This window comes from Lethenteron reissneri, chromosome 55 (assembly GCF_015708825.2).
Source record: "Lethenteron reissneri isolate LAM-NWPU_2019-01 chromosome 55, ASM1570882v1, whole genome shotgun sequence".
NCBI classification, from domain to species: Eukaryota; Metazoa; Chordata; class Hyperoartia; order Petromyzontiformes; family Petromyzontidae; genus Lethenteron; species Lethenteron reissneri.
In genome coordinates, this window is record NC_083833.1 from 9446967 (window position 1) to 9460124 (window position 13158).

The 13158-nt window shown below is 49.9% G+C and overlaps 1 protein-coding gene and 9 non-coding genes across 11 annotated transcripts in view; 6 read left to right on the forward strand and 4 right to left on the reverse strand.

Moving 5' to 3' along the window:
• Positions 1-13158, reverse strand: part of LOC133356795 (uncharacterized) — a 492315-nt gene that overhangs the window by 4532 nt on the left and 474625 nt on the right. The window contains exon 1 of one of the 2 annotated variants that reach the window (XM_061574484.1): positions 108-529. The exons of the other annotated variant lie outside the window; for it this stretch is intronic. The gene's annotated coding sequence lies outside the window, so the exon portion shown is untranslated. Of the gene's footprint in view, positions 1-107; positions 530-13158 lie in introns of those variants that run through there. 2 annotated transcript variants of the gene reach the window in all.
• On the forward strand, positions 3581-3652 carry TRNAW-CCA (transfer RNA tryptophan (anticodon CCA)). The gene has a single exon. It is a non-coding gene; the product is annotated as a tRNA-Trp (tRNA).
• Positions 4565-4636, forward strand: TRNAW-CCA (transfer RNA tryptophan (anticodon CCA)). The gene has a single exon. It is a non-coding gene; the product is annotated as a tRNA-Trp (tRNA).
• On the forward strand, positions 5716-5788 carry TRNAW-CCA (transfer RNA tryptophan (anticodon CCA)). The gene has a single exon. It is a non-coding gene; the product is annotated as a tRNA-Trp (tRNA).
• Positions 7008-7079, forward strand: TRNAW-CCA (transfer RNA tryptophan (anticodon CCA)). The gene has a single exon. It is a non-coding gene; the product is annotated as a tRNA-Trp (tRNA).
• Positions 8155-8226, forward strand: TRNAW-CCA (transfer RNA tryptophan (anticodon CCA)). Its single transcript has one exon. It is a non-coding gene; the product is annotated as a tRNA-Trp (tRNA).
• Positions 9166-9237, forward strand: TRNAW-CCA (transfer RNA tryptophan (anticodon CCA)). The gene has a single exon. It is a non-coding gene; the product is annotated as a tRNA-Trp (tRNA).
• On the reverse strand, positions 10563-10634 carry TRNAW-CCA (transfer RNA tryptophan (anticodon CCA)). The gene has a single exon. It is a non-coding gene; the product is annotated as a tRNA-Trp (tRNA).
• Positions 11618-11689, reverse strand: TRNAW-CCA (transfer RNA tryptophan (anticodon CCA)). Its single transcript has one exon. It is a non-coding gene; the product is annotated as a tRNA-Trp (tRNA).
• TRNAW-CCA (transfer RNA tryptophan (anticodon CCA)) lies at positions 12660-12731 on the reverse strand. The gene has a single exon. It is a non-coding gene; the product is annotated as a tRNA-Trp (tRNA).

Sequence of the window (13158 nt, forward strand, 5' to 3'; positions counted from 1 at the left end):
CTGTGCCAACTGGCTGTGCTTTAGCCACCCGGCTACACACACACACGCGGACACACACGCGGACACACACAGGCACACAGGCGCGGGCTCGCTAGCCATGCGCGTACCCGTCCAGTCGAAGCAGAAGGGCGGTAGAGGCTGGAAGGAGACGGTGGCACGCAGGCCAGACTCGTCAAACTCGCTCTGCATTGTTCACCAGCAGTGCCACCACCACCAGCACCACTACCAACAGCACCACCACCACCAGCAGCACCACCACCACCACTACCAGCAGTAGCACCACTACCAGCAGTAGCACCACTACCAGCAAGCAGTGTCACCACCACCAGCAGCGCCACCAGCAGTAGCACCACCACCAGCACCACTACCAGCAAGTAGTGCCACTACCACCAGCAGCGCCACCAACAGCACCACCACCAGCAGTAGCACCACCACCAGCAGCAACACCACCAGCACCAGCAGTGCCACTACCACCTGTTGTACTACCACCACCACCACGAGTCGCACCACCGCCGCCGCCGCCAGCGACAGGGTGAGAGGTCAGTGGAGTTTGCTCCGCCGCTATTGGGCATCTCTGGAGAGAATAGCCCCCCTCCCCCCCGCCATGCATAGACCCTCCCCCCCGTGCACAGCCCCTCCCCTCTATATATAGCCCCTCCCCTCTATATATAGCCCCTCCCCTCTATGTATAGCCCCTCCCCTCCCTCCATGCATAGCCCCTCCCCTCTATATATAGCCCCTCCCCTCTATATATAGCCCCTCCCCTCTATATATAGCCCCTCCCCCCTCATGCATAGCCCCTCCCCCCCCCCATGCATAGACCCTCCCCGCCGTACACAGCCCCCCTCCCCCCCCCATGTGTAGCCCCTCCCCTCCATGCCTAGCCCCTCCCCTTCGTACACAGCCCCTCCCCCGTACATAGCCCCTCCCCTCTATATATAGCCCCTCCCCTCCGTGCCTAGCCCCTCCCCTGCCCGAGCCGCGGTAATCAAAGTCCACCGCCACCACTCCCACCCCGGCCCCGGCCCGGATCGGGTGCCCGCTGCTCTTTGACCAGCCCACGAGGGACGCGACGGGGGAGGTTGACCTTTGTTGGAAGTCACTGCCCTACCGTGCTCAGGCCGAGGCCGACGGAGACGTCGAGCTGCGTTGGTCAAGAGTGGAAAAAGTGGCAACCCAACAACCGCTCACCAACCTACGCAGACACGAACCCACCAATTCACTACTCACTCACCCACCGACTTATCCACTCACCCACCCACTGACTCATCCATCCACACACACGCCCACTCACCCACTACTCGCTAATCCACGCGCTGACTCACTCACCCATGAGCCAACCCACCAACGTACCCACTCGCCACCCATCCATTCAAACTTACACTCACCCACCCATCCGCTCAAACTCCCACTCACCCACCCATCCACTCAAACTCCCACTCACCCACCCATCCACTCAAACACCCACTCACCCACCCATCCACTCAAACACCCACTCACCCACCCATCCACTCAAAGTCCCACTCACCCACCCATCCGCTCAAACTCCCACTCACCCACCCATCCACTCAAACTCCCACTCACCCACCCATCCACTCAAACACCCACTCACCCACCCATCCACTCAAACTCCCACTCACCCACCCATCCACTCAAACTCCCACTCACCCACCCATCCGCTCAAACTCCCACTCACCCACCCATCCACTCAAACTCCCACTCACCCACCCATCCACTCAAACACCCACTCACCCACTCATCCAGTCATTCACCCACCCACCCATTCACCCACCCACCCACCCATTCACCCACAAACTCACCCACCCACCCATTCACCCACAAACTCACCCAACGCACTCTGGCGGAGCCAGTGGGGGGTGGGGTGGCACGTGCTCCCCCCCCCCCATGATCCGATCGAAATACCTCATTTCGATCGGATCATTGGGGTTTATCTCCATCTCCATGTATATAAAAGGCAAAGTTGTGATTATGTGTGTCTGTTCAAAATGTTTAACGTACTTCCCGACATGCAACAAACTGGACATTTGCCATGTGGGTACTTTCCATACTGTACACCATGCAAACATTATAAAAATACACTTTCGTTTTTTTGGGGGGGGAGGGAGCTCAATAATGCATATATTTTTTACACGGCAAGTGAGCAGTGACGTCACATATATCACGTGATCCGCGCCACCACCGGTGACGATTATTTGAATCGGTCCTGGGCCTCCCCTAGGTCGATTCAGCCTCAAACAAATAACTGCTGTGGTGTGTGAACATCGCCACCGGGGAGACAAAGGCGGCCGGGCGTGGTGAATCAAAGTCCCAGGCGAAGCCGAGTAGTAAAGCTAGTTAGTAAAAGATTCGGCATTTTGCGACCCCCACTGCCACTGTGTAGCATATTATGACGTGCCAGGGACTCTATGAGATGATAGGACAATAGTCTGAGTCCATAATTGGCAATCAGTAACGGCAAAGCAGTTATAAGCGACTCTCAGAATTGTGCGCAGTTGCGTAAACAGTACACGACTTCCCTGGAGGCATTCACCTTCAGCGAGCGCGAATTCGACCCTCGATCGATGGCTGCGCCATCGCCGCACACGCGTCGAATAAAAAGCAAGGGACAAGTCCTTACTAACAACTCCTTACTGACTAACAACTCCTATAATTTGTCTGAGGGGTTGCCCCCTCCACTACCTGAAAATCCTGGCTCGGCCATTGCCCACGCATCCATCCAGTCATTCACCCACTCACTCACCTTGGCACCCATCCACTCAATCACTCACCCACTCACTCACCTTGGCAGCCATCCAGTCATTCATCCACTCAATCACTCACCCACCCACTCACCTTGGCACCCATCCAGTCATTCATCCAATCAATCAATCACCCACCCACTCACTCACCTTGGCACCCATCCAGTCATTCGTCCACTCAAAACTCACCCACTCATTCACCTTGGCAGCCATCCAGTCATTCACCCGACTCAATCACTCACTCACCTTTGCACCCATCCAGTCATTCATCCACTCAATCAATCATTCACCCACTCACCTTGGCACCCATCCAGTCATTCATCCACTCAATCAATCACTCACCCACTCACTTTGGCACCCATCCAGTCACTCATCCACGCAAGCACTCACCCACTCATTCACCTTGGCAGCCATCCAGTCATTCATCCACTCAATCACTCACCCATTCACTCACCTTGGCACCCATCCAGTCATTCATCCACTCAATCAATCATTCACCCACTCACCTTGGCACCCATCCAGTCACTCATCCACGCAATCACTCACCCACTCACTCACCTTGGCAGCCATCCAGTCATTCATCCACTCAATCACTCACTCACCTTGGCACCCATCCAGTCATTCATCCACTCAATCACTCACTCACCTTGGCACCCATCCAGTCATTCATCCACTCAATCACTCACCCACTCACTCACCGAGGCTGACTGGGTTCGGTCGACAGTTGAAAAGTTGGCAACTGCAGGCATTGCGCAATCAGTAATCAATGGTCACCATGCTGTGTATATATTTAGCGCGTCCGGACCCTGTGTTCAGGAGGGGACTTCGTGGCGCAACGGTAGCGCGTCTGACTCCAGATCAGAAGGTTGCGTGTTCAAATCACGTCGAGGTCAATAATTGTTTTTTTTACATTCACAACCCTGTCACGCTTCTGTTGCAACTGTCACGGTTGCCGTGCCAGTGAACTTGAGGACAATCGAAAAGTATATTTACGTTATTATCTTTATTCTGAAAGTGAGGAAACGGCCGTCGATTCCGGTGAAATTTTTAGTAAACGAACGCACCGACTGACAAAGTGTGAATGCCCACACTTTGTCCCACCGCACTCAATCTGATAGACTGGATAATCAATTACCCAGACTGCTTTACTCTGAACTCTACCAAGTGCAGCGAGGTAGGAGCTGGTTGCTCCACCCCAGATGTGGCAACAGGATTCCAGCTTCGGTCGCAATTTGTGCTTCGTGTAGAAATAGAAGTCAAACGAAGCCTCCGGTAAACCACGTGCCTTCTCTGTGGCTGCCCCCACTCTGAACCCCTCCCCTCTCCCCGCCCACTGTGAAAACAGACGCAGCTCATCTTACTCCTCCGTGCAGCAGCAGCAGTGTCGAGGCGCTGCTGCTGCCGCTGCTACTTCCTCCTCCCTCTCCTCGTCTCATTAGACTCATTCTCCATCCTTCTGATCTCATTCCCCACCCACTCTCCTCTCCCATTCCTCGTCTTGTATCCATTCATCACATCCTTGATTCTATCCCCCTTACAATGGTTGTGCGAGGCGTACAACATTACAAGAGTTAGCGACCGTTGTTCTAAATTAAATGCCACTTTGGTCAGAGCCGTACATTTGCTCGTGAAAAAAAAGGATATCATCCGACGGTTGGTAAGTAAACACTTTGGTATTTCGTCGGCATCTCATCTGTCCCAAAATAAAGTTTCGTGTCAAACTTGGCTCCATGTCTCACAGCGAGTGAAGTTTTTGTCGGTCGATAATCAACATCCCTCGTGCTGTGTGCAATGAACGTCGTGGGGACTTCGTGGCGCAACGGTAGCGCGTCTGACTCCAGATCAGAAGGTTGCGTGTTCAAATCACGTCGAGGTCAGAACGTGTTTTTGTTCTATTTTACATTCGCCTATTCGACCGCTTATGCCACGGTGACCATGCGCGTGAATTTCAGGACAATCAAAATATGTTCCACGACAATTGTTTATCGAATCTGAAAGTCAGGAATCAATTGGTAGAATTCGTGTAAAGAACGCACCGATTGGCGCGCGTCAACTACGGCCTACTCTTCCATTCAGCAAATACATCTTGTAACAGGTGAGAGTACCCACACTTTTCTTGAGCGTACTGAATCAGAGAGAGCTGGATCATCATGTACCCTGAAGCCTTTACTCTGAACTCCTTCCAGCGCAGCGAGCCAGTGGATTGGGTGCTCCATCCCAGTTTCAGACCAGGATTAAAACTTGGTCAATAATTCGTGCTTTGTACATCTATTCATGTTAGTCACCCCTCGCCTTCTGTATGTCACGTGGCTTCTGTGTGGCCACCCCCACTCTGAACGCCTCTCCCCGCCCACTGTGAAAACAGACTCTGCTCCTCGTCCACCTCCCCCCCCCCCATTTTTCTACGCTTCTTCTCCATTCTTCTCTCATTCCCCATTCTTTCTCACCTCTCTCTTACCTGTCCCGTTCCTTCTGTCCATTCATCATCACATCCTTGACTCGTCTGACATTACTGTGGTGGCACCACGGCTGCTACAACGTTGCCAGTTAGGGAAAATAATAATTCGAAATGAAATGAGGATTCTAGATTTGAAGCTTTCGTGACTGCAATGATTCATATTCTTAGGTTTTTTCGGTAAAGTCACGTAGGTAAAAAAATTAAAATAAAAATTATTTAAAGTAAAATAAAAAATTAAATAAAAATCACGACGTTTCGGAGGCAAAACAAGCCTCCGTCTTCAAAAAATGAGGATTACTCGGAATTAGGTTCGTAAAAATTACCCTACGTTTATTCACAGTCAAGAAAACATCTTCCACTGGTTGGTAAATGAACGGTTTGGTCTTCTGTCGCCACCGCATCTTGTCTCAGAGAAAGTTTCGCGTCAAACTGGGGCCCATGTCTCACAGTGAGAGAGAGAGAGGCTCCTTGTCGAAAGATAATCAATGTCCATCATGGGGACCTCGTGGCGCAACGGTAGCGCGTCTGACTCCAGATCAGAAGGTTGCGTGTTCAAATCACGTCGAGGCTTTGTTTTACATTCACCACCCTGTCACGCTTCTGATGCAACTGTCACGGTTGCCGTGCCAGTGAACTTGAGGACAATCGAAATGTATATTAACGTTATTATCTTTATTCTGAAAGTGAGAAACCGCCGTCGATTCCGGTGACATTTTTCGTAAACGAACGCACCTAATGACAAAGTGTGAATGTCCACACTTTGTCCCACCGCACTCAATCTGATGAGACTGGATCATCAATTACCCAGACTGCTTTACTCTGAACTCTACCAAGTGCAGCGAGGTAGGAGCTAGTTGCTCCACCCCAGATGTGGCAACAGGATTCCAGCTTCGGTCGAAATTTGCGCTTCGTGTAGAAATAGAAGTCAAACGAAGCCTCCGGTATACCACGTGCCTTCTCTGTGGCTGCCCCCACTCTGAACCCCTCCCCTCTCCCCGCCCACTGTGAAAACAGACTCCGCTCATCCTTTCTAGATTTGAAGCTTTCGTGACTGCAAGTATTCATATTCTTAGGTTTTTTTCGGTGAAGTCACGTAGGTAAAAAAATTAAAATTAATCATAGTAAAATAAAAATAAAATAAAAATCACGACGTTTCGGAGGCAACACAAGCTTCCGTCTTCAGGTGGAACCGTCACAGCACGCTTGCTGTATCAAGTAAATGAGAGATTCCAAGAGATACTGCCCCGTATATATACTGGTTGAGGGGGGGGGGGGGCAGGACAGGCCCCCTTTTTATTATTATGGTAAGGTGCGGCTTGAGACTACGGCTAGTCTACATAACAAAGGACTGAGCCTGCAGCAGCAGCAGTGTCGAGGCGCTGCCGCTGCTACTTCCTCCTCCCTCTCCTCGTCTCATTAGACTCATTCTCCATCCTTCTGATCTCATTCCCCACCCGCTCTCCTCTCCCATTCCTCGTCTTGTATCCATTCATCACATCCTTGATTCTATCCCCCTTACAATGGTTGTGCGAGGCGTACAACATTACAAGGGGTAGCGACCGTTGTTCTAAAGTAAATACCGCTTTGGTCAGAGCCGTACATTTGCTCGTGGAAAAAAAAGGATATCATCCGACGGTTGGTAAGTAAACACTTTGGTATTTCGTCGGCATCTCATCTGTCCCAAAATAAAGTTTCGCGTCAAACTTGGCTCCATGTCTAACAGCGAGAGAGAAGGTCTTTGTCGGTCGATAATCAACATCCCTCGTGCTGTGTGCGGTGAATGTCGTGGGGACCTCGTGGCGCAACGGTAGCGCGTCTGACTCCAGATCAGAAGGTTGCGTGTTCAAATCACGTCGAGGTCAGATCATGCTTTTTTTGCTGTTTTGCATTCGCCTTTTCGACCACGACTGCCACGGTGACCATGCGCGTGAATTTCAGGACAATCAAAACGTGTTCCATGACAATGATTCATCGAATCTGAAGATCAGGAAGCGGTCGGTGGAATTCGCCTAAGGAACGCAGCGATTGGCACTCCCAACCCGCACGGCCTACTCTTCCACACAGCATATACATCTTGGAAAAGGTGGGAGAACCTACACTTCACATCAGCGTACTGAATCAGAGAGGGCTGGATCATCACTTACACTGCTGGCTTGACCCTGAACTCTATCCAGTGCAGCGAGGCAGTGATTGGGTGCTCCACCCCAGATTTAAAACCAGGATTCAAACTTGGTCCAGAATTAGTGCTTTGTACATATTTTCATATACAGTACATCACCCACGCCTTCTGTATGTCACGTGACTTCTGTGTGCCCACCCCCAGTCTGAACCCGTCGACTCTCATCTACAGATCTGTATCTCTCTATCGAGATCAAACCAAACCTCCCGTAAACCACGTGGCTTCTGTGTGGCCACTCCCACTCTGAACCCCTCCCCTCTCCCCGCCCACTGTGAAAACAGACTCGTCTCCTTCTCCTCCATACAGCAGCAGCAGCAGCGTCGAGGCGATGATTCTGCCTCTTCCTCCCGATCCTCCTCTCTCTCCCTTTGCTCCCATTTCTCTGCTCCTTCTTCATCGTTCTCCTCTCACTCCACATTCTTTCTCCCCTCTCTTCCCTCTCCCGTTCATTTTTAGTTTCTCAGTCATCATCACATCCTTGACTTGTCTCCCCTGCCCGTGTTGGCGTCACGGGTACAAAGTTGCTCGAAAAGGGCAATAATTATTCGAAATGAAATGAGGATTTTGTTCAGAGTCAGTTCATGAAGATAAATTACCATATATTTGTTCCCAGTCAAGAAAACATCTTCCAGTGGTTGGTAAATGAACGGTTTGGTTTTCTGTCTCAGAGAAAGTTTCAAACTTGGCTCCAGATCTAACAGAGTGAGTTTTGGTCGATAATCAACATCCCTCGTGCTGTGTGCGGTCAACTTCGTGGGGACCTCGTGGCGCAACGGTAGCGCGTCTGACTCCAGATCAGAAGGTTGCGTGTTCAAATCACGTCGAGGTCAGAACGTGGTTTTTGCTCTCTTTTACATTTGCCTCTACGACTGCCAAGGTGACTATGCAGGTGAATTTCAGGACCATCAAAATATGTTCCATGACAATGGTTTATCGAAGCAGTCGGTGGAATTCGCCTAAAGAATGCAGCGATTGGCACGCACAAACTCCCAAGTCGCAGGGCCTACTCTGCCACACATTATACCTATCTTAGAAGAGATGAGAGAACACACACTTTACCTTCGCGTACTGAAGAAGAGACGGCTGGATCATCATTTACCCTGACGGCTTTACTCTGAACTGTCCAGTGCACCGAACCAGTACCTGGGTGCTCCACCACCAGATTTCAAAGCAGGTCTCCAGCTGAGGTTAGAATTCGTGCTTTGTACATCTCTTCATTTTGAGTCACCCCACGTGACTTCTGTAAACCACATGGCTTCTGTGTGGCCACCCCCACTCTGAGCCGCTCTCCCCGCCCACTGTGAAAACAGACTCCGCTGCTCCTCCAGCCTCTTCTTCTCGATTCTCCCCCCCCCCCCCCCCCCCATTTTCTCAGCTCCTTCTCCCTCCGTCGCCTCTCATTCCCCATTCGCTCTCTCTTCCCTCTCGCGTTCCTTTTGTTTGTCCATTCATCATCACATCCTTGACTCTTCTCACCGTCCCGTGTTGGCGCCACGGCTACAACGTTGATAGCTCGTGGCAATATTTATTCAAAATGAAATAAGGATTTGTTCAGAGCTAGTTTGTGGAAATAAAATTACCTTACGTTAATTCCCAGTTAAAAAATAATCTTCCAGTGGTTGGTGAATGAACGGTTTAGTATTCTGTCGGCACTGCATCTGTTTCAGAGAAAGTTAAGCGTCAAACCTGGCTCCATGTCTCACAGAGAGAAAGTTATTTGTCGGTCGATAATCAACATCCTCCGTACTGTGTGCGTTGAATGCCGTGGGGACCTCGTGGCGCAACGGTAGCGCGTCTGACTCCAGATCAGAAGGTTGCGTGTTCAAATCACGTCGAGGTCAGGACCTGGCTTAAATGCTTTTTGACATTCGCCTCCCTGCTTCCCTCCTGTTGCTTCTAACATGGATACTTTGCCCGTGAACTTCAAGAAATGTGACATGTTTTTAATTATCATGTTTTTTATCGACAAGGGAAGGAATGGTCATCAGTTCTGATGCAAATTTCGTGACGAATCCATCGATTGTCACGCGCAGACGTACAAACCGCACGGTGGCAGCCCTAGGTCCGCCACGTGGTACGTTTGCCGTCGTTTCTCAGTTCAAGGTTGGGTTCTGTTCACTCATTCATTTGCCAAGCCACTCTGTAACTAACTCACCCACCGACTTACCCATTCAATCCCCCACTCACTTATCCGCCCACCTACTCACTAACTCACCCACCCACTCACACATTCTCCATTTTATCTCATAATTCACCACGCATTTACTGATTAATTTGCCAAGTCACTCAGTAACTCACTCAACCACTAACTTACCCACTAAATCGCTTACTCATCCACTCCCTAATTCAGCCACCCAGTGACTCGGTAACTAACCTTGGCTGACTGAAACAAGTGTTGATTATCACCAAGCGAGCCTTTCTCTCTGTGAGACATGGACCCCAGTTTGACACGTGTGGAAATGAAGGAAGGAGAGGCAGCTGGAGAAGGAGCGGAGTCTGTTTTCACAGTGGGCGGGGAAAGGGGTTCAGAGTGGGGGTGGCCACACAGAAGCCACGTGGTTTACAGAAGGCGTGCGGTGATGGAAATGAATAGATGTACTGCCTCGCTCCACTGGGTAAAGTTCAGAGTAAAGCCGTCAGTGTTATTGATGATCCAGCCGTCTCTGATTCAGTACGCTGAAGTAAAGTGGAGGTTCTCCCACCTCTTCCAAGATGGATATGATGTGTGGAAGAGTCGGCCATTCTTTAGGCGAATTCCCGAGACTGCTTCCTGACTTTCAGATGCGATAAACCATTGTCATGGAATTTTCATTGTCATGGAACATATTTTGATTGTCCTGAAATTCACAAGCATGCTGGCCATGACATTAGCGACAGAAGACGCGAATGTAAAAAAGGACAAAAAACGGATTCTGACCTGCGGTTTGAATGTCTGCGTGTGACAATTGTTGTATTCGTTACAAATTTTCACCAGAACTGATGACCATTCCTTCCCTTTAATGTCGATAAAAAAACATGATGATTAAAAAAGAGATTGAGTGATGTAGCACAGGAGGATGTGTTAAAATATATTAGTTTTCCTGAAGTTCACCGGCAAAGTATCCATGGCAGAAGCAACAGCAAAGTAGCAGGGAGGCGAATGTCAAAAAACACTTCAACCAGTTCTTGACCTCGACGTGATTTGAACACGCAACCTTCTGATCTGGAGTCAGACGCGCTACCGTTGCGCCACGAAGTCCCCACGACGTTCACCGCACACAGCACGAGGGATGTTGATTATCGACCGACAAGGAGCCTCGCTCTGTCTTTGTGAGACATGGGTTCCAGTTTGACGCCAGAAATTCTCTGAGACAGATGCGGTGCCGAAGAAGTATCAAACTGTTTATTTAGCCAACCACTAGAAGATGTTTTCTTAGATTGGGAATAAATGTAATGTAATTCATCTTCAATAACCAATTTAACAAATCCTCATTTAATTTCTAATAATTATTGCCCCTAACTTGCAACGTCGTGCCCGTGGCGCCAGCACGGGCAGGGAAGACGAGTCAAGGATGTGATGATGACTGACAAAATCTAAATGAACGGGAGAGGGAAGAAAGCGGCGAATGAATGTGGAGTGAGAGGAGAACGATGGAGAAGGAGCAGAGAAATGAGAGCAAAGGGAGAGAGTGGAGGATTGGGAGGATGATGCAGAATCATCAACTTGACGCTGCTGCTGCCGCTGTATGGAGGAGGAGCGGAGTCTGTTTTCACAGTGGGCGGGGAGAGCGGCTCAGAGTGGGGTGATCACACAGAAGTCACGTGGGGTAACTTATATGAATAGACGTTAAAAGCACGAATTCTGACCTAAGCTGGAAACCTGGTTTCAAATCTTGGGGTGGATCACCCAATTACTGCCTCGCTGCACTGGATAGAGTTCAGAGTAAATCCGTCAGGGTCAATGATGATCCAGCCGTCTCTTCTTCAGTACGCTGAAGTAAAGTGTGGGTACTCTCACCTCTCTTGCAAGATGTATATGCTGTGTGGAAGAGGAGGCCATGCGGTTTGGGAGTGCCAATCGCTGCGTTCGTTAGGCAAATTCCACCGACTGCTTCCTGATCTTCAGATTCGATAAACCTATTGTCATGGAACATATTTTGATTGTCCTGAAATTCACGCGCATGGTCACCGTGGCAGTCGTGGTCGAAGAGGCGAATTCAAAACAGCAAAAAAAACACCGTCTGACCTCGACGTGATTTGAACACGCAACCTTCTGATCTGGAGTCAGACGCGCTACCGTTGCGCCACGAGGTCCCCACGACGCTCACCGCACACAGCACGAGGGATGTTGATTATCAACTGACAAAGAACCTCACTCTCTGTTAGACATGGAGCCAAGTTTGACGTGAAACTTTCTCTGAGACAGATGCGGTGCCGACAGAAGACCAACCCGTTCATTTACCAACAACTGGAAGATGTTTTCTTTCTACTGGCAATAAACATAAGGTAATTTTATTTCCTTGAACTAATTCTGAACAAATCCTCATTTAATTTAGAATAAGTATTGCCGCGAGCTATCAACGTTGTTGCCGTGACGCCAACACGGGACGGTGAGAAGAGTCAAGGATGTGATGATGAATGTACAAACAAAAGGAATGGGACAGGTAAGACAGAGGGGAGAAAGAATGGGAAATGAGAGGAGAAGAATGGAGAAGGAGCGGGGGGGGGGGAGGAAGAGGCTGCAGGCGCAGCGCCTCGACTCTGCTGCTGCTGTTGCTGCACGGAGTAGGAGCGGAGTCTGTTTTGACAGTGGGCAGAGAGAGCGGTTCAGAGTGGGGGTGGCCACACAGAAGCCATGTGGTTTACGGAAGGCGTGTGGTGAATAAAATGAATAGATGTACAAATCACGAATTCTGATCTCAGCTGGAGACCTGGTTTGAAATCTGGGGGTGGAGCACCCAAGTACTGCCTCGCTGCACTGGACAGAGTTCAGAATAAAGCTGTAAATGATGATCCAGCCGTCTCTGATTCAGTACGCGGAAGTAAAGTGTAGGTTCTCCCACCTCTTCCAAGATGTATATGTTGTGTGGAAGAGGAGGCCATGCAGTTTGGGAGTGCCAATCGCTGCGTTCTTTCGGCGAATTCTACCGACCGCTTCCTGATCTTCAGATTCGAAGACCTATTGTCATGGAACATATTTTTATTGTCCTGAAATTCACGCGCATGGTCACCGTGGCAGTCGTGGTCGAAGAGGCGATTTCAAAACAGCAAAAAATACACGGTCTGACCTCGACGTGATTTGAACACACAACCTTCTGATCTGGAGTCAGACGCGCTACCGTTGCGCCACGAGGTCCCCACGATGTCCACCCCGCGCATAACGATGGATGTTGATTATCGACCGACAAGGAACCTCTCTCTCTCTGTGAGACGTGGAGCCAAGTTTGACTCTAAACTTTCTGTGAAACAAATGCGGTGCCGACAGAAGACCAAACCGTTCATTCACCAACCACTGGAAGATGTTTTATCTGACTGGGAATAAACGTAAGGTAATTTTATTTCCATACAATAACTCTGAACAAATCCTCATTTCATTTCGAGTAAGTATTGCCGCGAGCTGTCAACGTTGTTGCCGTGGCGCCAACACGGGACGGTGAGAAGTGTCAATGATGTGATGATGAATGGGAAAAACAAAAGGAACGCGAGAGGGAAGAGAGATGGGAGAAAGAATGGGGAATAAGATGAGAAGGATTGCGAAGAAGCGTAGACAAATGAGGGGGGGA